Here is a 27323-nt window from a genome sequence, read left to right on the forward strand (position 1 = left end):
TAGACGAGCTGAAGGTCGACTTTATAGATGAGCTGAAGGTCGTCTTTATGACGTTTTGATGAAGTGCCGAAGTTTGTGATTGTATGTCTGTCATTGTAGGCGAGGTGAAGGCTGTCTTTATAAACGTAGATAGAGTTGAAGGGAGCCTTTGCATTCGAACTGTGTATGCGGTAGGAACGCTGAAACGCGTCCATATAGACGAGATAAGCGGACCCCATATGAGTCAGCTGAAGCCTTTAAAACGATCTGAAAAACGCTGAAGGATCAATAATTTTTCTGGGTACTTATGAGCTAAAAGAAGTCTAAAAGCGATCTGTGTTGGTGAGCATAAATAAGTATGTATAGGCAATCAGAAGGTAGCTGTAGAGAGTCGGTGTTGGAAAAACCTATAATTTCTCACTTTGTGGAATGTCATTTTTGTTTTTGTGCAATCGTTTGGTATGTGATCCTCTTACCAAATTGAAAAAGACCATTGCCTTTCTTATTATTTCTCTGGCTCTTATTCTGGCTGTGTGGTTATTCAGAACTTTAGTTTGAGATTTGTTTTTCAATATTGCCGTCGTCGTTACTACTGGATACCAATTATATGTTGTTGGAATAAATTACCTCTTATTGAAGCAATCTGGTAAATTCTGTAATTGTCCGCTAAGATTTCATCTTTTCAATAACCAAATCTAATACACCCGATAGGATTTTCTATAAACAAAAAATCCACTTATCGATAATTGTCGGCAATTATGTTGATAAATAGTTACAGAATCGCACTACAGGTAAAGTAACTCTTACATTACCTGTAGTGCGACTCTAAAGTGGGGTACACACCATCAGTTTTGACTGTCCAGCAGCCACAAAATATTTTGTGGTTGCCTGACGACTGACAAAAATGAAAGGCCACGCTGGCAAGAATTCCTTAATATGAGACAATTCCCCCTTTGTTCCTTCAGATATGTTCGTGGGAAACATTTATTCATTACCTTCCCCTATCACATTATATCAACTCGGCCTATATCCTATCACCAGAATAAATCTCAACAAGTTCAAACGAAAACGCAACCTCCTCACACTACTTATTTGGAAACAAAGAAACGTAAAATTTTGCATATACATGTGCAACAAAATAAATGAGTTTCTTTTATGCTATTTCCATTAAAATTCCGGTCAAAAAGTAAGTATTGTAAATAAGAATCTACCGGTGGTCGACCCTTAAAAATGTTCTCATTCCCCGTCAAGCGATATCACTTTAAAGCAACACATTTTGTGTGTTTGTGTTTATATAACATTAATATCTTTCATTATTTTCCGACTGGTGTTTTACACGATACTTAAATAATATTTGAACAGAAAAGAAGTAGAAGAAGAAATATAAAAAGAGTTATGGGTGGAAGATGCGAAACTGTTTAGGAAGAATTATGCCTGAAAGAGGTGCATTCGAATATTTGTAGAAAATTTTAGGTAGATTGCGCTAAATACATAATTTATGCATATATACAACATAAAATTGGCTTTTCGTCTTCAGTGTAGACATCAAGATAAAACTTTGGTCATAGCATTGTTGTTATAATGAACATTAAGAAGAACATTAATTTGGTCGATCCTGTTTTGGTACAGACCCATTTTTTTGAACGTTATCCTGAAGTTTCATACTTTGCCTTCTCAAAAGACTAGAATCATCCTAAAACAATTTGGCAACACTTATACTTAATCAAGAACATACCTCTGGTAAAGTTATCTCCAAAACGGGGGTTCTAAAATATCTATAAAAGAACAGAAAAATGAATGAGTGACGACTGACTCATCAACGAGAACTTTGAACATAGGCAGGACATACGAAACAATTAAAAAAAAATTAACGCAAAATATACATATGTATATCTTAAAAATTTTAATATGTCAGTATTGCTATAGACCGCTCGTTATCTGTCTCAATTTCATGTATGGGAGCTATATTCAACTCCTTACCGATTTAAATTAAATGTTGTTACCTTATCTTTAGTAACAACTATGTCACACATTCCAATTTTAATATGGGAGCTATATCCAAATCTGTACCGATTTCTATATAACTTGGCAAACTTATTTCAAGACCAAATTCCGTCACACCCGTCAAATCGGGTGAAAATACATATGGGCGCTATATGCAAATGTGAACCGATTTCAATATAATTTGGCAAACTTATTAATGGAATTCCGTCAAACATTTCAAATTTCATCAAAATCGGACAGAATTTGCGTGTTTGGTGCACCAAATACCTAAAATCGGGCGAAAGTATATATCGGAGTTATATCCAAATCTAAACCGATTTCAATATAATTTGGCAAACTTATTTCTAGACCAAATTCCGCAACACTTTTAAAATTTCATCTAAATCGGACAGAATTTGCGAGTTTGGTGAACCAAAGACCTCAAATCGGGTATATGGGAGCTATATCCAAATCTGAACCGATTTGAATATAATTTGGCAGACTTATTTCTAGATCAAATTCCGTCACACGTTTCAAATTTTATCGAATCCAGACAGAATTTGCGTGTGTGGTGCACCAAATACCTCAGGTCGGGCGAAAATATATATGGGAGCTACACCAAAAAATTATCTTACCCAATTTTTATTTAAATCGGACAGTAAATGCCTCCTGCGCTTTGATTACAAAAATACAAGGACAGACGGACAAACGGACGGATATGCATAAATTGACTCAGAAAGTGATTCTATGTATATGCCTAAAACGAACTAAGGATGGAAGATACCAAGGAACGGTCCTGACCGGTTTTAACAAGCCAAAGCCCAGGTCCCTCTATCATCTCAAGTGGGCACTGACCTCCCCGTGGTGTCACCTGGGGAACTGCCTTTAACACCCGTTAAAAATAGTGAGTTAACATGAGCCGCGCGTTCACCAATAAGAACGTTAAAAACTTGGGTTTGGGCGTCGGGTTAGTAACCCTCCCCTAGAAAAAACAGGCTACTATGAAAAAACGAAAGAAAAGAAAAACAAACCCCTCTAAATTTGACGAACCCCGCAAACGCTTTAAGGACCATGATCTGCGAATCTGCATCTGGAATGTTCGTACTCTTTATAGAGAAGGTGCAGTCTTCGCATTTGCAGACGTACTTGAAAAGTACAAGGCCGATATTACTGCCATACAGGAAATACGATGGATTGGGAAAGGCGTCACAACAACACCTAAAGGTGACGCACTGTATTATAGATGCCATGACGTAAAGCATGAGTTTGGTTGCGGATTCGTAGTTAGTCGCAGACTAAAACATCTGTTGTCCAGCTTCACCCCAGTGAATGAAAGACTTGCTGGGGATACCGATAGATATATAGGTACCGGAAGGGGTGGACCTATAAGCACCACCTTCGAATTTCATCTAATATTCGAAGAAATATTACGATATCCAAAGTGTAGACGAACGCAGTATTCGGGTAGAGGTCTCCAGCCACTACATATCGTGGCATAGGGGTCTTTTACAACTTTCGGGCTGTTTTCTCAAGAAGTATAGACTTGCCTCTGAAAAAAACTTTTACTGTCGTAATTGAGGCAGTGAATGCAAGTTGCTTCAACAAAAATCAAAGTGATTCGAGAGCAGGTCTTAAAGTGAATTTATCCAAAAGTTTGTGTGGGAGGTACCCGAAGGAGGGGACAAATATAGTCCATATTCTAAACTGATCTTTATCTGGTAGATATATTAGGATATGTAAGGTATGGACCAAATCGGTCACTCCCATCAAGAGTTATCGTGTGAACAACTTTTCCGAACATTTTTGAACTTTTGTGAGGAGGTACCTGAAGGAACTTCTTCGAACTTAAACTAAGTTTGCCCAAAATATTACGCAGGCAACATTTTGGACCGAACCGGCAGATCCGTTCCAAAGGTCCCTTGCGCTCCAACCACTTCACACGGTGTCATAGGGATTTTTTGCAACTTTCAGGCTATTTTCTCAAGAAGTATGGACTTGCCCCTGATAAAACTTGTACCGTCGTATGTAACATGTAGTTACAAAAAAAAATCAAAGCGATTCGAGAGCAGGTCTTAAACTGAACTTTTCCGAAATTTTGTGTGGGAGGTACCCAAAGGAGTGAACCGATAGAAATTCCACGATGTACAAAGTATGGGCTAAATCGGCTACTCCCTTCAAGAGTTATCGTGCGAAAATTTTCGAACTTTTGTGGGGGAGGACCGGAAGGAGTGGACCGATATAACCCATCGTCGAACTTAAACTCAGTTTGGGCAAAATATTACGAAAGCCAAATTTTGGACCGATTCGGTTGATTCGTTCGAGAGTTATCGTGCGCTCCAGCCAGCCAGACAGGCAGACGGGCAACCCCAAATTGTCTGAAACACATTTCGTCCAAACATACTTGGGGTCTAAAACCATTTTTTCGATGAGGCACATTTTGCCCGTATGAAAGTGTATATACCCTCGTTAGCATAAATGCTGAGGGTACAAAAGTTGGATAGGGAATAGTACAAACGGAGGACATACATATCACCTTAATTATTCGTCGGGAAGCTGCAATCAAAACAAATAACCAAAGCATATTTCAATCAACTGGCCCAATTGCTGAACGGAAGCACTCCCCGTTCCCATAATATATCATCGCAGTGGCAAATGGTTTTGGCAATACAATCTGTGCAAATAACCGCAAAATCCATAGATACTGGAAATGGAAAACGGAAGTCTAAGGAATTCGAGATGTACCTTATGCCGCATGAAGTTCGAAAATTCTTCCAAAAAGTTTTAACTGATGACTTTGGTACAGGCATATGCCCCTGCAGAGACGAGCAAGGAATTCTGGTAACAGATGCAGACAGTGTGCTTGGGTTATGAAAAGAACATTTTTCAAACTGCTGGTATCCAATACTAATGTACTCCAATGTAATGTACTGCACAAAGATAATACCCCAGATCCAATCCCAGAAAATTATATTGAGTACAAATCGCGCGGACAGGATAAGGTAAATGCAGTAATAAATCAGCTAAAAACTAATAAGGACTAATAACGATTGTTTACCATTCGAGCTGTTTAAAACCGGATTCAACATTCTCGAAAGATATATGCATCAGATAGCTGACAGGAGGATGCTCACGTTACAATCGCAAGGTATTACAATGTGATGAATTTACCCACTAAAAATATTGTATCAGAATCACAAGCGCATGAACATTTCAAAACAATCTTCTAAAAACCCTTAAATTGCACTTAAGCGAAAATTATGAATATTTGTGAGGGAGGTATCTGGAGGTGTTGTCTGATATACACGTTTTTGGAACATGATGTAAGTTTCAGAAAGGTTGTACCAATGCTGGTCACTCCTTTCGATTATCGAGGCCACCAGCAATTTTAGGTGATCACTTTGAAGCACTGAATTGCTTACGAAACACATTATTTCGCTATAAAGAACCACAAGGGGTACTTTAAATAAAATGTTAAAAACTGTCCTTAAACTGGACTTAAGGCCTAGTGTAACGGACAATATGATCCCGTACATAACACAACAACTAGTACCAAGAAACCCCTTACAGTCATGGGTAAACAGCGCTTTGACAACACCCCGCCACACATTGTCTCTACTTGACACTAGTGGTATTACAGGTCACACACACTGGTAAATTTAACCCAGTGCATTTTTGCAACCATCGTAGTCAGTGCTTAGGGCGAATAATTCGCATTCACTTCATGGCTCTAGTTACTCATGTATTTCAGAGTTGGTTGCTGATGGGGGCCTGGCTACTGCAGAGTGTTAGCTACACGGGTTGGAACTAACGGCTGCTCTAAATCCGCCAACGTACACCTTGCTGTTACCGAGTTGGAAATACTTTTTGGAAACTACCCATTAAATTGTGGTGGCTAATAAACTACAGGGCTCTTGAGTCATCTGTTCCATTTGGCACTGGACCTTCGGGTTTTTCAGTTCTACAGGACTTAAGAGTTATCTGTCACATTCAGCACTGGACCTTCGGGCTTTTCACTTCTACATGGCCTTCGGTTCATCTGTTCCATTTGGCACTGGACCTTCGGGTTTTTCAGTTCTACTGAACTTTCGAGTCATCTGTTCCATTCGGCACTAGACATTTGGGTTTTTCAGTTCTACAGGGATTTCGAGTCATATGTTCCATTCGGCACTGGACCTTCGGGTTTTCAGTTCTACAGGGCCTTCGGGTCAGCTGTTCCACTGTTTAGGTAATAGTAGTACATTGTAGAAACTAGATCGTAGCCCTAGACTAACACCTGATCGACGAATCCATCATTTCAACACCCGAACGCTGTAATCATCATGTTTCCGAACACCAATACCCGAATATCAACACCCGAACGCCGTATCCATCGTGTTCCCTATCATTTGCAGATGAACACCGAATACATCGTCTAACCGATCATCTGCAGCCGAACACAGAATACATCGTCTTCCCGACCATCGACAGCCGAATAGAGAAAACATCGTCTTCCCGATCATCGACAGCTGAACACCGAATTCATTGTCTTCCCGATCAGCTGCAGCCGAACACCGAATACATCATCTAACCGATCTTCTCCAGCCGAACACCGAATACATTGACTTCCAGATCATCGACAGCCGAACACAGAATACATCGTCTTCCCGACCATCGACAGCCGAATAGAGAAAACATCGTCTTCCCGATTATCGACAGCTGAACACCGAATTCATCGTCTTCCCGATCAGCTGCAGCCGAACACCGAATACATCAGGTTCCCGATTGTTCACACCCGAACACAGACAACACCGTTTCCCTCGAAGAAGAACCCACTGATTCAACATTCCTCAAAAACCAGCGAGTCTGCATAATCCTCACGTCAACTATTAATCCAAATATATACCCATTGAATTCATTCTTATCGCATTAAAACACAAGTAGATTGTAAATTAGTATTTAATCAATAAATCGCCGATATAGCCCCTAGGAAAAGGAGATTACTAGTCTTTTCATTTCGTAAGGTTTAGTGGGTCCTTATGGAGACCCTGGACGCGTCTGAACTTACCCCAGCCGACGAGGAAGCCACGTTACCCTAGTCCTATTCTTTAGTTATACCCTCCACCATAGTATGGAGGGTACATTAAGTTTGTTTTTCCGTTTGTAACGCATTGAAATAAACATTTGCGACCCTTTAAAGTATATATATTTTTCATCAGGGTACAATTCTGAGTCGATCTATGAATGTCCGTCCGTCTGTTGTAATCTCTCTAGCATTCACAAAAATAAAGATAGGACGCTGAAATTTTGGGAACGTGGGTTTTTTGTTTGCAGGCAGGTCAAGTTCGATGATCATGTTTTGGTACAGTCACGTTTTGGTTTAGCCCCCACATCGGTACCGCCCGATTTCAGGCGTTTTAACGTTTTTAGACCCATTTTCAGACCACAGTAGTAAAACAATTATATTCCAAAATTTATGGATATAGGTCCATGTTTTAGTATAGCCCCCACATAACGGTACCACCCGATTTTCGGTATTTTGAGGATTTTAGCTACAATTTCTAATCGAACTAGCTGTAATTTGACAGTTGAGGTTCAATGTTATCCAGAAACTTCTGCACCAAAAATCATCAACATAGTTCCATGTGTAGGTATAGCCCACATATAACGGTACCTCCCGATTTTCGGTATTTTGAGGATTTAACTACAAATTTCAAGCGAACTATTTGTAATTTGGCATTTAAGGTTCTCAGTGGCCATAAATGTTCTACACCAATGATCGTCAATATAGGTCCATGTTTTGGTATAGCCCCCATATAACGGTACCTCCCGGAATTACCCGCAAAATTGACATTTGAGATTCCCAGCAGTCACGTTCTCACAAAAAGTTTTTAATATAGTTTCACTTATTGGTAAGACCCCATTTAAGCGTACCACCCGATTTCGGAATTTTGAGAATTTTAGCTGTATTTCTGGACCAAACATGCCGTAACTTTACATTTGAAGTTTCTATTGCGCAAAAAATGTTTCACCAAAACTTGTCAATGTAGATCCATGTTTTGATATCGGCCCCATATAACGCTACTTCCCGATTTTCGGTATTTTGAGGGTTTAAACTACATTGTTTGACGGCACCGACGTAGCCAGGGCCCCGGGCGACTTCAAGAAATATGTAAAGTATTTGGAGGAAGTATTACAGAGAATTATTTAACTACATTGGTATACTTATTGTCCAACATATTTGAAAGTATAAAAATTATAAACACTTTCGGCTTTTCGAGCAATTTTCTGCATAGTTGTTGTTAAGTTTTAAGGTGTTGTTTAAGCGTTTAATCGTAACTTTAGGCTGACTGTCTTGTACTGAGTTCAGAACAATACGTTTTTTTATTTATTGAAAGTTTGTAGCATATTACGTCCAATACTTTGGCTTATAAGCAACATCTAGAAACATCTGTTTTTGCAAATTTTGATAAAAGCAATAAGTATATAGTCTCTAACACGTTTTTGTAATGATCTATTTTGAACATCATAACAATTACAAATTCTTTATTATGTTTGAAATTTGCAACAAAAAATTATATCAACCATTTTTTATGATAAGATTATTTGAAACTAGTCTCTTCCTACAAATTAGTAAATATCTATTGTACAAAAATAATTTTTCTGTCGTATTTTTATGTTTTATTCGATCTTTCGAATGTTAATAAAATCAAGATTAATGAGATTGAGGTGAGTGTTTATATTTTATTTATGCATATTATTTCAAATATTTCGAAATTACATTGAATTTTATCTTCAGAGATTTTTTGTCGATTACTCTTTGAATTATATTTTGGGAAGTATTTTCAATGGATGCACATTTCTAGAAATTTTCCTTTTTCCTTCCTCGGCAAAGGATTTATAACGACAAACGAAATAAAAAAAACTGATCGGAAACAGATTCAGATTGGTCAAAATCTCAAGAAGTATCAGTCCGCTTTGCGGACAGGAATATACCCTGAGTCTGTGTGAACTGAAACATTAATCTATGAACAGATCGAATAGCGGCTACACAACCAAAATCTTTTAACCCAGAGTTATGTATTAGGAGATTTTTAGAATTGTGTAGCAATTTTCGGACGTATGAACTCACCAACAAAATATAGATTTTATAATTGATCACAAATGTTACGGAGGAGGTAACTGAAGAAATGGACCGGACCGGCATAGTTCGAAGATTGTCGTGCACACCAGCCACTACACATGATGGCCGTAGGTGTTCCTTACAGATTTCGGGCCATTTTCTCTGGAAGTATGGACATGAAAAAACTTGTATTGTAGTAATAGGGGCCCCGAGAACAATTGTTGCAAAAAAGCAAACCGTTTCCAGAGAGGTCTTTTTATTTATTAATTTATTTATTTCATATTCTTACTTATAACTAAATTATTAGCATAAAGGAAGTTAAGCCATGACTACTGAGGTCTTAAGCTTACACAGGTATATTTACTAATTATCCAGAGAGGTCTTAAACTGTACTTCTCTGAAAAATTTTCAAATACTCTGTGAAAGGTTATCGAAAGGAGGATCGAATCGGTTGATGTGTTCGAGAATTATCGTGTTTTCCAGGCAGCCAACCAGACGGACGAACATACAGCTAAGTCGACTCCAAATTTTCTGAAACAGATTTCTTCCAAACACACTTTGGCCCTAAAACCATTATTTCGATGAGGCACATTTTGACTAAAGGCTGAGAGTATAAAAATGTAGATTGGGAATTGACAATTGTGTTCATGGATTTTTGCTAAAATTCTGGGCTCCAGAATTTCATTTTAAAGGTATTCAGGACTGATAAGACAGGAGTTTTCGTGATCAATTTATGAGAAAATCCTGGATAGGAAACAAGAATTTCTGTAAGAGAAGTGCGACGATTTGAAGCCAAAGTAGTTTATTGACGGATGCCCAATTGGGCACCAGGATTTGTCATTACATACCCACGATTGGGTGCTAGAATTTCATCATAAATATGACTCACTATTGCTCAGCATTAGTTCTCTATCAAGAAAACCACTATCGGCCTTCAGAAATTCTTTGTTATTAGATCTACGACTGGACACCAAAATATTTTGAGGGAATAACTTCAATGACAGTAACAACGATTGGACACCTGAATTTCCGGAATTGAAAAAACTGACCATATTCTGACATTGCAGCGTGATAAAAGACAAAAAAAGAAGACACGTGTCTCGGCATTTTTTCCTTTATTTATATAACTCCTAAATTATCCTGCAAATATTTAAAAAAAAATACTAGTGGATAACGCCATGATATCCGGACTTCCCTCTGCATAAACCAATTCTCTACAAATCCAATTTTCCTTCCATAAATTACTCAAAATTGGAGTGGAAACAAAGTCCCAAAGTCCCATATGGTAACCCTTTGCCTCTCAGCACCCTCTCTCACCTACAAACTGACAATTGCCGCAAGTAAACTCGCCTAATGTAAATTGGGACAAAGGAAAGGATAAGATATTTCTAAGGTTTTCCGATTGTATACTCTTTCTTTTGGTCTTACCGAAGTGATATCACTGAATTACACAACATTCACTGTAGTTGTGAGTTATTTGATAAATGATACACCCGAAAGTATATGCGACTATTAATAAATCTATTGTTTGAACATATCTTAACTCTGATATGTTGTCAAAAAAGTTCTGAAAACAAGGGAAAATTGGCCAAGAAGTCTTACGTCATTTTAATAAAAAATTGGAATTAAAAATTATTTCATCAGTAATATAAGTATAAAATAAGGTTTATATCATTGCTAAATAAGAAATTTTTGCTAACATGAACTTTCAAAATTTTGGTCAGGTGGGCCCCCCGAAATGAAATCCTGGCTACGTCCCTGTTTGACGGGATTACCCGTAATTTGACATTTTATGTTCCCTGCAGTCACAAAATGTTTCCACCAAACATAGCCCCCATATAAAGGTACCACCTAATTGCACACATTTTTTGATTCAGTTAGATAATTTAGGCATTTAGGGTATCCGTTTCGAAAATGTTTAACGTTTGTGAGGTAGGTACCCGAAGGTGTTATCCAATATAGGCATTCCTGGAACTTAAAGTACATTGAGGAAAACATTACGATGTGCAAAGTTTCGGTCAAATCGGATACTCATCGTGCTCATCAGACATTTCAGTGTGCGTCAACAATTTTATACAAAGCCTTTGGTCCATTATATCAGGAAGAATTTGATACTTTTGATACCGCCCAAAAAAATTGTACAGCTATAAAACGGGTCACTAGGATTACTTGCTGCAAAATTTTCAAATCGATGTGAGGCATGTCGTTAAATTGCACATTTGCAAAAACTGTTGAAAATTTGTATAAGGGGTAGCCGAAAGAGTAGATGAAATATTACGAGAAACAAACGAAACTGAACGATAACTATCTGGCCTAACAATGAAAACGCTAATATTTGCCATCAAAAATTGTTTTCTTAAGTAGTCTCCAGCATAATTTATACGATTTTTCGTGCACTCAAACTAGTAATTGTTGAATCCCTTTTTCCACCTCCAAAACATGGTTTTCGAACGCTTTTACAGCATCTTCTGGCTACGAAGATCATTGACTCCGCATTTTTTCTTGATATGCTGGAATCAAATAAAGTCATTGGATCCCCAGTGAGGGCTATACGGCGGATGACCCATCAATTCCACGTTATGTCCAGTCAAAATTGCGTGGGTTTGAATTGATGTGTGATATCATGATGCATAATGATTCGTCTTCTCTTGTTCGTTTTTCGAATTTCTCAGGAGACTTCTGGCAAACGAATAGTACTGTACCACTCATAATTAACCGTCCTACATTTCTGAAGCCGTACAGTCGCCTCACGGTCAGTTTTGCCGAAGAAACAACCGACCATTTGCTTCGAAGTGCTTCATACATGAACAACTTTCGGTGGATATGGCTCGCTTTCGAAGACCTAAGCGGTCGATTCCTGTTTTATTTCGGGCTCCTAAGCATGGATCCAAGATTCGTCGTCTGTGACGATGTTATTAACGTCGTTTTTCTTTGCACCAATCCACAAGATCCTCCTTTTGAGCGATTGCCCAATTTTGCTGGATCTAACGAGATAAATCCATTTTTGCGGCTAGGTGTTCATGCAATATCAAATGTTAGTTGGTGGAAGAAATGCCCAAGGATGCCTCTATCTCACGGTATATAACATGGCGATCTTGCATTTTCCGTTTATGCACGGCTTAATTTTTTTCTGGCACAATGGCCGATTGTGGGCGTCCCTCACGACCTTCGTTTATTTGGCTAGTGTTGGCCACGATTGAATTCATTAATCCAGTTTTTCAATATGATCGATGTACACGGTGTGCCTTAACTAATTTTAAATGAAACGTGCTTACACCTGGAAGTTTTTGCGGATTCTAAACCCACAATGTTCATAGAGGAGAAAAATCGGAAAACAAAAAAAAAATCGCCGGAGGGATTTTCATATAAATCGCGGTAAAAATTCAGTTTTTTATGGATTTTTTAGGTTTTCACTATTTTGGTTAGAAACCGCAAGTCCTATCGAATTGGGATTAGAGAACATGTTATAGCAGTGAAAATTCCCTACAAGATTGATCTTAATGGTATTTTCGTAGGTTTTACCATTTTTGAGATATAGAAGTTCAAATTGGGACAATTAATTCCGTCTCCTTATAAAACAATGTCATGACTGTAATTTTCCAACTTAAACTTATATATTTCGAATATGGTACAACCTAGGAAAAAATTATCGATAAGACTTTCTGTGTTCAAGTAAAATCGCGAAACCCTAACAAAAGAACCTAAAAATCTAAACGGACCTTCTATATCTTAAGAATGGTACAACCTGGGAACAAATCATAACGGTCAATCCTCTAGAGAATTTTCACAGCTACAACATTTTCTTGATTTATTTAAAAATCCCTCTAGCGATTTTTTCTTGTGTTTGGATTTTTCTTATCTATAAACATTGCTGTTTCAGTATCCGCACAAACTTACCAGGTGTAAGCGGGTTTCATTTAAAGATAGTAATGGTGTACCCATCATATCATTGTTTTATAAGGAGGCGATACAGTCAGTGCATTGTCCCAATTTGAACTTCTATATCGCAAAAATGGTAGCACCTACGAAAACACCATTAAGGTCAATCTTGTAGGGAATTTTCACTGCTATAACATTTTCTCTAATCCCATTTCGATTGGACTTGCGGTTTCAAAGCAAAATCGCGTAAATCTATAAAAACATAAAAATGTGGTTTTTAACCGCGATTTATTTGAAAATCCCTCCGGCGATTTTTTTGTTTTCCGATTTTTCTCATCTATGAACATTGTAGTTTCAGAATCCGCAAAAACTTCGCAGGTGTAAGCACCTTTCATTTAAAATTAGTTAAGACACACGGTACTCCTGCCATGATTATCCACGTCGAAAGTTTTGAAAAATGTTCGAAAGAAAATGTTCACAAGTAAAATTCATGGTCATATGACAAGCTGTCCTGAGTACGTATAGGCTAAAAACTGTCAAACTGTCCGAACAATTTGTCAAATGGCGCCTAGCATCACGTGATGTTGCATAGGCCACATAGTTTTGGTGCAGCCCTCGTAACTTCTCAAAAAATTCAAATAACCAAATATTTCTTTTTACAGGTTCTTCTGAAAAGGTACCAATACCAACATTTTAGAAAAATGGGATCCTGTAGTAAATAATATTTGGCATGTTTTCAATTTTGACTTATTTTTTTATTGTTGGTCAATAGCAGACACTACTATGCATAGGCTCCTGTAGTCTCATTCGGGTTCTTACCTCCGCCATCTGATAACTTTGCTGTCATACGTTACTTAAACTACTAAGCAGTGGTACTGGAAAGCAAAACATAAATGGTCTGTTTCTCTAAGACAATTCGAATTCAAATCCGTCCGAATTGCTACCAAACACCCATTGTTGTAGAAAAAAATTATTTGATTGAAAACACAATGAATCAAATATTTTTCAAAAAACAGAAGTTTGGTAGTAAGTCGAACGAATTTATATTCTAATCGTCTTAGTGAAACAGGCCATAAGTCCTGCAAAATGAAAAATATCAATAATCGGAAAACTTTATTTAAATGGTTTATTTAATTTTTTATACGACCTTCGTAATTAATACGACTTCTTGAAAAAAACTCTCACAAAAAATAACACCAGTTAAACAAACTCCGAATGTTGACACTTGCTGCCTGCTGTTGAAGAGTCATTGAAACTCAATTCGCTTGTTTGAAACATTTGTTGAAGTTCCTTCATTCCGCTAGCCAGTCAGCCAACTAACCAGGCAACGAATGAAGCCGACAGGAAGATGCTTATCAAAATGAAAATAAACACAAATCTCTGGAATAATAACAAAACGATTGAAGCAAAGAGTTCCTCTTCTTTTGTTGCTGTTGTTGAGTGGCACCCCTACCTCTTAGCGGAGACTTGATTCTAATGAGTTTTTGTTTTGAACAAACAAACAAAAGCGGAATGCCATCGACCGACCCAGCAACCAAACAACGAGTCCAACTTGTTAAACAATTCGACCTACCCCTAAGTAACAAATGTTGATAACCAAACCACCAGTAGGCATATGGCAACATTTGGTGGCAAAAATCTTCTGTTGCATTGGAAAGCTAAAACAAAAACATTTTTTGTTTACAACATGTTGCCTCTTTAATGATCCTTCCAATAAGAATCCATTCGCATTCATAAACATTGTTGAGCTAATTTTGTGTTTATGTTTTGGCAAAGGGAGCGCGCTAGTAGCTAATATTTGTTTGTTGTATTGATGTGGCTGACTGGCTGGCTGGCGGTGGGTGTTTGTGTGTTTCTGGTGTTTTTGCCTTAAGTGTGTGTGGTGTTGCTGCGGTTTTTGTGTGAGATTTTAATTGGGGGTGTGTTTTCATGCTGTTTCCTCCGGCCATGCATATAGTGAGCATAATTGGCGTCTGTGCTCCCCTCTGACTCTCTCGTGCTACTTGGTTCCTTTCCCAGCTTATTCTTGGGAGAGTGTTTTTGGAGTTTGTTGTGTTTTTAGGCATTCCATCAACATCATTCGCCGTCTGTCATCTGTAAACGGAACAACGTCTTTTTTCTGTCCTTTGTCTGTCGGATTCGTCGTGCCTTTTTATTGTTGTTTCTTCATTACAAAAGAACTTTTATGTTTCGCGTTCGATATTCGTCGTAATAATATTGTTGTTGTCGTCTTCGTCGTAAATATTCCAAAGCATTGGACCACTTTTGGATAACTGAATGGATGAATATGTCATATAAAATTTGACATAAAGGTGTGTGTCTGTGTGTGAACAAAATATAATGTGACATTTATGGAAAAATAATAAAAAAAAATATTACAATGTGAAAACTAATGCCAAAGGCATGTTCTTTTATTTTATTGATTTTAAAGGAAATAAAAGTCCTGCATAAGCTCTTTGGGTGTTAAAAAAATATTAAATGAGTACTTAAGAGTCGAGTGATTTAATGACTAAAAAAATAATATGTGGCTTAAGAATGAGTGTTTAGAAAATAAAATTAAAAACAAACGCATTTTAGACGCCCTAATAAATTATAAAAATAAAAGAGTTGTAGCAGTATCAGTTTTGAAACAAAAACCTAAATACTAAAATAAATAAACATACTGTAACTCAAACAAATGGTTGCGCAAAAAAGATTAACTTTTATGTTCTATATAAAATTTAATGAAATTCCATAATGTTGTGTATTTTAAAGTTGGAGACAATAATAGTCACTATTTTGTTTTTTTCTACGTTTTCGTTGTATTTATCTAACAAAAATTGCTGTTTTTAAAGCATATCCAATAAAAAAGAATTGCTACAAAACTAATTGTTTAGAGTTGCAATAAATTCCATAGAATAAAAAAAAGAAATTGTGACATAAAAAACATAGTATATTATTCTGCATAAAATATTTCAAAATAACAGTGACAAATATTCGTTTTTAATATTATAACTACGTAAATTTACTTTTAATAACTAAATTAAATAAAAGTTTATATGAAATTATAAACTGTGCATTTTTAGCATGTCATTAAAAAACAAGATGAATAAAGTGAAATTAATTAGTTGAACAAAAATAATATTTGTATTTAAATACTGCATTGATTGAAACTGATTTTAAGGTGAACCGGATAAAGACCTGTACGGCATTTTTTTGTTAATTTCTTCTACTGTTCCAAGAACGTATTGTAAAAATACCGCATCAGTTGCTTTTGCGCTCAGAGATATACTGTAAGCCTCTGTGAATTAAAACTTCCCATTCATCACAGTTCGTATACCGGCTTTGGAAGTTTCAGAATTGTGTGCCATTTTTTAGAAGTGTGAGCTTCCCGACAAATATAGAGACTTTTGGACTTAAGGATTGTGAACGTTTCGAATAAATGCGATAAATTTGATTTGGATTATGGCGCGAAAGTGTTGAACTTTTGTACGGAAGGTATTTGAAGGAATCGACCGACATTGTCCATTCTGGATGTGAATCTCATATTGGTAGTAATTTCTTTCGATAGTTATCTTATCAAGAAGCCATAAGCAAATAAAAGTTTGTGTCAAATCACCGAGCTCAAAATTGATTTGATTACATTTGGCAAATGTGATCGTCGTGAAATTTCAGTTCCTTTTAAATAAATAAATGAATAAAAAAATAAATAAATAAAGTTGGATGCAATTATTTTTTAATTTTATATTTTAGACCTTTAAAAACTTGTCTGAGTTTCTACCACCATTTATATAATCAGAAAAGGGTTCCGATTCAAATGAGTAATATACAAAGATGTGATTTTTTGCGTTTTTTAGTTATATTCCTCTTTTTAGGCAGATATTTTCGTTTTGAATTTTTGGTTCCGTTTTTTGCGTTTTTATACCCCCAGCATTTATGCTACACTTTCATACGGACAAAATATGCCTCATCAAAATAATGGTTTTAGACCCCAAGTATGTTAGGAGGAAATTTGTAGTTCATTTAGCCATTTCCGTCCAGTCCAGTGTGTAACCGATTTGGTCCATACTTTGCACATCGTGAAATTTCTACTAGACTTAGATGATATTCTTATAAGGACTCAATCGGTCCACTCCTTCGGGCACATCCCACACAAAATTTCGGAATATTTCAGTTTAGGACCTGCTCTCGAATTGCTTTGATTTTTATTTTAACAACTTCTATTCACTGCCACCTATACGACGGTACAAGTTTCATCAGTGACAAGTCCGTACTTTCTGAGAAAATAGCCTGAAAGGTGCAAAAAAACCCCTATGAACCCCTATGTGGTCGGTGCGCACGATAACTATCGAACGGATCTGCCGATTCGGTCCAAAATTTGGCCTTCGTAATAGTTTATCCAAGCAAAGCTTAATTTCGAAGATAAGCAATATAGTCCACTCCTTCGCCCACAAAAGTTCAAAAATGTTCGGGTACCTCCCACACAAAATTTCGTATAAGTTCACTTTAAGACCTGCTCTCGAATCACTTTGATTTTTGTTAAAGCAACTTGCATTCGCAGCCTCAATTTCGACAGTAAATTTTTTTTCTGGGGCAAGAGAAATCAGTCCGAAAAGTGTAAAAATCCCTATGACACCATATGTAGTGGATGGAGAGCACGATAACTCTCGAACTGATCAACCGATTTGGTCCAAAATTTGGCCTTCCTTGCAGCTTTTTCGATAATCGGAAATTCTTTGTGAACTTTAATGGGAATATAAGTACACTTGGATGTATACATTGCGGGGTTCCATGATGATTCTAGAAGTATTTTATACGCAAATGATTCTTTGTTATATGCACATTCCGAGTCTCTCACAGTTGCTTTATCCAAAGTCCAAAATCATCTTTCTGTATTTAGCGACTACTATTCTTCCTGTGGAATTAAGATTAATGTTGAAATGCGAAGCCTTGTGTCTCAGAAATGCTTCGGGAAAATGTGCTAGATAAGTCGTGCCTGAAAGTATGTCCTTTAAACTAATTTTGAAAGGAAATGAAATTCCGTTTAAGAACAGTTTTAAATATCTGGGTGTTCATTTCAATAAGTTAGTCAAATTTAATGAACACGCCAGAATATTACTACGTAAAGCAATTAAAGCAAAAGGAGCTCTAATTTACAAGACCTGCATAAGACCTATTCTAGTGTATGCTTTCCCAAAATGGTTTAGCATTTCTACTTTGGTTGTTCGAGAGCTTGAAGTTTGTGAAAGAAAGGTGCTCAGACTGTGTGTGAAAAAGAATTTTCAGAATCCTACGAAAAGATACTCTAATTGTTGCATTTATTCTGAATTTTCCATTATAACTATTGGTTTATATGCACTTAACTATCTTAGAAATTTTGTTGATAGCTTGTCCAATCACGAAAATACATTGGTTAAAGACGTTGACAATCACCAACATGAATTTAGCTGGTCAGATACAAACTATCTGTCTCCTGTTGGCATCTTCGCTCCTCGCTGATTTTTACACTAACACAACTACTGGCTCTCATAGAGGTTAGTTTTTTTTCTTTTCTGCATCTTTAATATTTAAAAGATTTCGTTTTGTATTTTTTATTTAATTTTAAGTTAGTATTAAGTAGAATTAGTTTAAGTTGTTTTTATGGAAATATCTACTATTATTTTAGACAAAGTGTCGGGAGCAAACACTGGTAAACTACTTATACATGTTCATTTTTGAAAACTCTTCTCCGTAGCAAGTTCCTATTAACCTCTCAACGAATTAAAATAATAGTAATAATAATTTTAATATTTCCTTGTTACACGTCAAATATTTCCTTATAATTGTGTAAAAGTCTCAATAAAATATATCTTGAGTCTTTGGCCTTCCTTATATTTCGTCCAAACTTAGTTACAGTTCGAATATGGGCAATACCGGTACACAACTTCCGGTACTTCCCACCAATATTTAAAAATGTCACTAAAATGGTATGCATAATATGTCTCTTGAAAGCGGCAACCAATTTGGTCCAAACTTTGGATATTCTAATATTTTATTTAAATTTAGTTTAACTTCTAAAATGGCCCATATCAGTTCTCTCCTTGGGGTATCTCACCAACAAGAGTTCAAAATTTGTGTCTAAGTGCAGCTTAGGGTCTGTTCGAAGATCCTTTTGAAATGCATACCGATGCTATTCGTCGCGGTTCTATATTATGTTTTCCGTGGATAAGTCCATGCTTTCTGGCATACTGGTCCAAAAATTATACGATTACCCACTTAAATGACCCAAAATAAGATCCACTTCCATAATGGACTATGTCGGTCCATTCCTACAAGTACCTCCTCCATTTCTTTAAATGCTTTCTCCGCAACACCTATGGACTTTAATCCAAATCCAAGTTTTTTTTTTTAATTTATCAAGGATTTGTAGTTGGCCTCCATGCTATATACACATATTGTTTTTATACCCTACACCACACTCTGGTAAAGGTTATTATGTCTTTGTGCATTAGTTTGTCACAATGCAAAAGGAAACGAGATAGACCGATAGTTTCTTTAAGGTATATACCTACATAGAATAACTTTCCGAGTCAATTTACGCATGTACGTCTGCCTGTCTGTCCATGTATATAATTGTTCCACAAACATGCCAGTTGGGACAAGGGAGACTTCTCTTATATCAATGAGTGCACCCCGATTCACATTAGCTCAATGATATGGGACCGAGTGTTTATCGCCGAGTCCAAACGGCGTGTCTTAAAATACCACTTGTAGAAAAGTTTTACATGGCTGAAATACTCAGAAAATGTCGCCGACATTACTGAGGAGTATTTTGCCACCGTTGAAAATTGTTGATGTTATCTGGCCGGGGAATCGAACCCACGACCCTCAGCATGGAAGGCGGGTGTGCATACAATTGCACCACTGTGGCACCCATTTGGATTTGGATATAGCTCCCATATATATATTCTCCCGATTTGAGGTATTTATTGAGCCAAACACGCAAATTCTGTCTGATTTGGATGCAATTTGGAAAATGTCCTCAAATTCGAACTAGAAATAAATTATATTGAAATCGGTTCAGATTTGGATGTATCCCCGATATATATTTTCTCCTGATTTAAGGTATTTGGTGCAACAAACACGCAAATTCTGTCCGATTTTGATGCAATTTGGAAAATATCACCAAAGTCGGACTAGAAATAAGTCTGCAAATTTGTATTGAAACCGGTTCAGATTTGGATATAGCCCCCATATATATTTTCGGCCGATTTTAGGTATTTGGTGCACCAATCTCGCTAAGCATGTCCAATTTTGATGAAAATAACGAAACAAAACACAATTATTATGCCGTATATAAAATATACTGATTTTGTGTCACGAGTTTGCTTTAAAATCTAAGTAACCAAACCTCTTCATAGAGGATTAAAAATATTAAATTACTTTAAACTAAGTTTGGAAGAAATTTTAGAAAAAGTTTTAAAGTTATATTGCATAGTAATTTTAGTATGTGTCAGCAGCGTTTTGGAGCTTTTGGGCCATTATCTCGGGAAGTATGGACTTACTCCGAAAAAAATTTGTACCGTTGTAAATGAGGTCGCTAGAACAACCTACTGATAAACGAATCAAAACGATGCGAGAGGAGCTCTTAACCTTCATATTTTCAAAATTGTTTATGGGAGGAACCCGAAGAAGTGGACCGATATAGTCCATATTCCAATCTGATACATGACTGGATGGAACAATACGATGTGCAAAGTCTGTTTCAATCAAAAAATCCCTGCGGGAATTATCTTGCGGATTTGCCATTTTGGTTGGTGCCATCAGGGTTTCGTGGAGCTTTTAGGCTAATATCTCAAGAAGTATGGAATTGCGCAAGAAAAAAGTGTACCGTAGTAAAGGAAGCCGCAAGGACATCCTACTGAAACAAAAATTCAACACGATCCGAGAGGGACTCTCAAAATTCACTTTACACGCATTTTTTGTGGGAGGTACCCGAAGAAGTAGACCGATATAGTCCATATTCGGGTCCAATATATATCAAAAAGGAATAATACGATATCCAAAGTTTGGACAAAATCAATTGTTCACTTCAAGTTGTCACACCATTTTAGAGAAAAATTTTGAACTTTTGTGGGGGAGGTACCCGAAGGAGTGGACCGATATGCTTCATGTTCGAACTTAAACTAAGTTTGGACAACATATTACGATACCCAAAAATTTGGTTCGAATCTCTTGATCCGTTCGAGAGTTATCGTGCACACAAGCCAGACAGACGAACAAACAAACGGACATGGCTAAATTGACTCCAAATTGTCTGAAACGAATTTCGTCCAAACATACTTGGTTTCTAAAACAGTAATTTCGAAGAGGCACATTTTTTGTAGATACCCTACACTTTGATACGACCAGAAATATGGTCGAATGAATAAAATAGGGAAATAGGGGGGTAGGAAAAACAAATTTTGTTCTACAAAAATTTTTATTTTAGCTTACATATTAATATTGTATAACATATTGTAAACCGTTATTAAATTCATAGCTATCGACAGGCCTGTAAATACTAACAAAATGTAAGAAATTAAACTGGCGCGATGAAATTGTTTGTTCTTTATATTCGTGGTCCTTTTACGAAGCGGAATTTGTGTACAAATATAAAGAACAACTTTATGGGAACACAAAACTTGGTTCGTTATAAATGCAGTCTGTTATAACCGATTTTTGCTCTAACCGAATTCTACTCTATACTTCTTCGTTTGAACTTAATTTTGCATATAAATCATTAAAAATTTTTAATAGGTCCATAAGTCAACGATACTAATTTTCGCCATAAAAACAGGTCAAATTACCTATAGTGAAATAGTGGTTACTCAGTTAATAGCTATTTGTTCTATTAACAATTAATAGTTCTCTTTGCTGTGATTTATTTGGTTCAAGCTCGGCAATGATCCGTTTTTGCGCATACAGTTTTTTAAGGACATATGTACATACATATTCATAAGTCTTTAAAAACACACACACACTTTTATTAAAAAATGTATACTTTGCAACACCAGATATAATTTATTAATCTACCAAGTGATTTAATTGAGAATATAAAAAACAACAACAAATTTAAATACACAATAAAATGCAATTTTCCCACTAGCTTTATTTGATATTTTAGTTCAAGGCAAATAAAAACAACAACATGCCAAATAACATTTTTTATGATTATGGAAATTTTTATGATACACAAATACTACGTACACCACTACGAATAAAGCAAAAACAACAAAAAGAGATGAATAAAAAACTATAACAAATATTTAATGATAATTCTTAGTCCCACCTGTATTGTAAACATAACAGATTTTATGTGTTATTTTCATAAAAAAATACCTGAGTGTTTTTATCTTCTTTGGATTTTATAATTTTTCCAAATAATAACATAAAAAAAACAAACTTTAAATAAATATTCATAAATTTTTTCTCTTTCTTTTATTTGCAGTAAATTCAACTTGTTTTGTCAAGTGGCGTAAGAAATAAACCTCCCAAAAAAAAAGAAGCAACAAAAAGATTTATGTGTATATGTGAAATGTGTTGGTGAAAAAGCAACAAAATATCCATTGAAAAGCAAATATAAATGAAATCAATATAAATAAATAACACAAAATCATAGCAAAGAAAAAAAGTTTTAGCAAATCTAAAACAAAACAACAACAAAAAAGAAATGTCATATATAACTATTATTTAGTGTATACATGAGGACGATGATGATGATGCTGCTGTTAGGTACACAGTTGGGAATTGTTAACGACAATGAGACAAAAACTATGTCACAGCAAAAACTCAACTGAATACTCCACCAAACTGCCGGGCAAGGACATAGACCAACCCATAGACAACACCAGCTATCGTATGCTGCTTTTTTTCTATTTTCAAATGAATACAAAAAATATCAAACTGTCTGCCACCGTCTGCTGTAGCTGCAACATTTGGTTGTTATGACAAGTGAAATAGAAACGATATAAAACGTTTTGCTGCATTCGAGTTGCAATTTGTTTTTGCAAATTTAGAAAAATAAAACGAGAAATGCATACTGCCAACAATAAATGAAATAAACAAATTCATATACAAACATCAGAAATATCATCTAACTAAACAAAATACTATATGTGAAAGTACGTACATACAGAAATGTATATGAAAAACAAACTACATATATGAAAATATTCTTTTTTTATTGCTTAATAAAAATTAAAACAAACATAGAAAACAGAAAAAAGGAGTGTTGTGAACAAAAATTGCTAAATTTAAAAAAAGTGATGTTTAATTGAAGCAAATATCCATGCCAATAATCGAATTGTATGTAACAAAAAATTAAGTTTTTTGAATAAAACAAATAGCAATTAAAAGGAAAAAACCGTGAAGTGTCATTGTGGAAAAAGTACTTAAAGCAAAATATCCAAATAAATTACTGCCACTTAAAGAAAAGTGAGTGAATATAAATTGTGTATTAATAATGCTTAAATACATTAATAACGTACACTGCGTATCAAAGGTTTGAACATTAAATTATATTTGCCGACAGCTGCAACCTTCTAGCTATGTTTGTAACAAAAAATTAAAAACAAGAAATTTTTTTAAAGATAAACCTCATTTTTTCATCCTCAGCCTTTATTTTATCTAGTTTAAATACACTTTGATATGAATGAAAATGTGTCTCACGAAAAAAAATGGTTTTGAATCAGAATTATATTTGGATGGTAATCATTTCAGACAACTTGGAGTACATTTAATATTTTACGTTCGTCGTCTGCCTTGCTGTTGTGAACGATAACCCTCGAACGGATCAATCGATACGCCCCAAATTCCTTTTTATACCCTACAGCAAACCAATGTCAGATGTCCGACACACCTGAACAATTTCGGAAGCAACATTTTTCAGATTTCGTTCCTATTTCGATACGATTTTTTGTAGGGGAATTCGTTCAGATTTCGTTCCGATTTTCGAGAGAATGTCGGAAGTAAATTTCCCTTCGAATATGTTAATGTTTTTCTTCTGTTTTCGGTACGAATTCGAATCGATATGTCTGTAACAAATTTCCCTTCGCACAACAACCACCTTTTGTATATATCTAACTCCTTGGCTTCTTTTTAGTTTGTTATCGAAGAGCAAAATGGCTGGTTATAAAATTCGCATATACAATTTTTAAATATTTTAAATATAAATGCAGCATATAATAACACTGTGCAACATTTTCATGGTAATTTTGTGCAAACAATGTCAAATGCGGTTTTTATGAAAGTAGAGACGCAATAGACAAAAACCCTCTTTGGGTTTAGTTTTGTTAGATCGGGTTCGGATTTTATGGCCCTATCTAAACATGGCTTAATATTGACTTTTTAAAGAAAATCGGGACTATAACTTTGAAACCAATACAAATCTTTCCATGACATCCGCAGCAAACTTGTAGATAATAACAAGAATAATGCATTTGGAAACATAATGAACACGAATACCCTCATTTATTGCCTCAAATTTTATAATATATCTAAAATTTCCGTGATTTGTATATATTTCGCAGCGTATCTCCAAACCCGTAACATTTTTCTTAATGTTATCTTTGGGAAAAATATTCGCTGGAATGTAATACACAACTCTTCAGATCATATCATTGTTGTAAAATTCCTCTATCGCGTTGTTTCTGTCATATTTTTCAACGACAATTTGATAAATATATCAACAATACGTTGAAATTTCAAATATGAGAATAAACAGCCTGTGTGAACGTTGTTTTAAATATGTTTTGTAGAAAGTATGATATGAAATACCGCCTAAACAACATGAAATAAGTGTTTTACAGTTTCAGAATGTTCTGAAGAAATGCTGAGGGCATTATTTGGAAAATTTTTGCCAAAGGCTACTTGGTTCAACTATTAATAGTTTGGCAGTTACTGACCATAATTCCAGAAATTATGTAATCTTTCCTATATTTTATCAATTTTGATACGCTATATGTGGTTTTTCGTAGATCGTCTGTTCGACATATAAGTTCTACTACTTTAGGACTACAAATATTGCTGAAGACTGCAAAGCAAAATTCTTATTAGTTTCTGAGATAAAGCACGGATCAATTGAAAAAATGGTATAATACTCCCGGTATAATAAAATCCAAACCCGATCTAAAAACACGAAACCCAACTAGGGGTTTTTAGTCTTAATATGCACTTTCAGAAAACGCCCACTAGAAGTTGATTACATTTTTAGTGTTGCACAATGTAATTCAAGCTAATGATGATAAACTCAACATATTCGTCCGCAAAGTTTACATTGTTCTACTACAAGGGCTGTAAGAAAACTACCTGGCCTAGGCAACACTGCGTATTGCCAGGCGCCATTTGATTTTTTTTTTTTGGAAAGTTTGGCAGTTTTTAGCCTGGACTTACTCAGGACAGTTTGTCGTACGACTATATTACGTGTTGTTTACAGTGACTTGAAAAAATCACTTTGCAAACAAATGGAATTTACTGTATCGTTCAAATTAAATCTGTGTATGTCGATAAAGGACCATCCTATAGGACTATGAAAAACTGATTTAATGAATTCAACAGTGGTCGGCACTCGCCAAAAAACGAAGGTTGTAAGGGTCGCTCGAAATCGGTCATTGTGCTAGAAAAAAATATGCCGTGAATGAACGGATAATGCGAGATCGCCAAGGCTTCTTCCTCCAACCAACATTTGATATTGCATAAACACCTGGCCGCAAAAATGGATTTCTCTCGTCAGATCCAGCAAAATTGGACAATCGCTCAAAAAAATGCTCTTCTTAATTGGTTCAGAGAAATTGTGCATAAAATCGATCGCGGTGCTTCAAACGACGTTTATAAAATCGCCACAGACGACGAATCAAGGATCTTTGCTTAGGACCCTTAAACTACAGCAGTAATCGGCCGTTCGTGTCTCCGAAAGCGAACCAAATTAAACAAAAATTGTTCATATAAGAAGCACTTCGAAGCAAAAGGTTGCCTGTTTGTTTGCCTGAAGTCTCCTGAGAAATTCGAAAAACGAACAAGAGAAGACAAATCTATTCTATTCATAGCCGACCAAGAAGAGCGAGCGCTTAAATTGTTTATGTGTGGGTAAAATTACACTGACAGAACAGGGTGATGATTTTCATATTGAGTGTGAAATGAAAAATATATTGTTGCCGCGTTCGCTTTGTATGACTTAAATTAAAAATAATATAAATAACTTCATAATTTGAAAAGTATTTTTCTTCATATGTTAATTTTTTTGAGAGAAAAAACAAATTGTATATAAAAATGATTTTTTTAGACTTTCTAAGCATACATACATTTTTTATTGTTGCATTGCAGACGAGGCATTCTGCGTCATTAAAAATATTAATACAAAACAAAAATCATTTTCAAATTCTTCCCTCTACATATTTGCTGTACAACTGCAAAATCTTTTCTGTGTACCCAAAAATAAACAAATAAAGCGGCATCAACCTGCTTGCATGAAATTCAGTACAAGACTGAAGTAAAAAAATCAAAACATTTGCTCTCTTACTTTGCGTTCGGGTCGCGTGTGTGTGATTTGCCGAAAAACTTCGTAACCAAATCAATACCCACGAACGGGTTTGATTCTATTACGCTCCGACATTTCGTTCCGAAATTATGTCAACCACTTCGTACAACTTTCGTTGTCGCGTCCGAATTTTGTTCTGATTTCGTTACGATGTCGGTACAATTGGTTTGCTGGGACCTTATTGTGGTAAGGGATATTATGTAATTATGCATTTCTATGTAACGTGCATAAGGAAACGAGATAGACCCATAGTTTCTTTTGTGGAAATACATAGAATCTCTGCTTGATTTATGCATGTCCGTCCGTCCGTTCGCAACGCACAGGTCGCATTTATTGTATGATTCAGCAGAAAATTGAACAACATCATTGTTTTAGCCAAAGGAAGAACGCTGTAGCTATTGGTAAAAATCGGTTCCAATTTGGATATAGCTTCCATGTATATTTTCTACCAATTTCACTTATTTGCTGCACTAAACGCGCTGTATGTGTCCGATTTCGATGAAATTTGGAATTTGTGAAAACATTTGGTCTAGAAATAAATTTGGATATAGTTCGCATATATCTTTTCGACCGATTTCACGTATTAGCTGCACCAAACACATTATGTATGTCCGATTTCGATGAAATTTTAAATTTTCGATGAAATGACTGAATTCATTTTAGAAATAAATATGCTAAATTATATAGAAATCGGTTCAGATTTATATATAGCATTCATATATATGTATTACACATTCACAGTGGTGTAGTGTATCATAACGTCAGCTCCGCCCGACTGTGATCCTTTCCTTACTGGAATTTATCAATCATACAAGATTATCGAATCATACAAGATTAGGCATTTTGAGT

The 27323-nt window shown here is 35.7% G+C and overlaps 1 protein-coding gene across 6 annotated transcripts in view; it reads left to right on the top strand.

The window, feature by feature from the left end:
• LOC141389026 (uncharacterized) overlaps positions 1–27323 on the top strand; it is a 559199-nt gene that overhangs the window by 281132 nt on the left and 250744 nt on the right. For 2 of the 6 annotated variants that reach the window (XM_073960023.1, XM_073960025.1), the window contains one exon: positions 22389–23374. The gene's annotated coding sequence lies outside the window, so the exon portion shown is untranslated. Of the gene's footprint in view, positions 1–14902; positions 15253–22388; positions 23490–27323 lie in introns of those variants that run through there. The other 4 variants (XM_073960027.1, XM_073960028.1, XM_073960024.1 and 1 more) reach the window with 4 other exon arrangements.

Source organism: Musca autumnalis, unplaced genomic scaffold (genome assembly GCF_047663935.1).
Source record: "Musca autumnalis isolate F117 unplaced genomic scaffold, ASM4766393v1 scaffold_1, whole genome shotgun sequence".
In the NCBI taxonomy this organism is placed as follows: Eukaryota; Metazoa; Arthropoda; class Insecta; order Diptera; family Muscidae; genus Musca; species Musca autumnalis.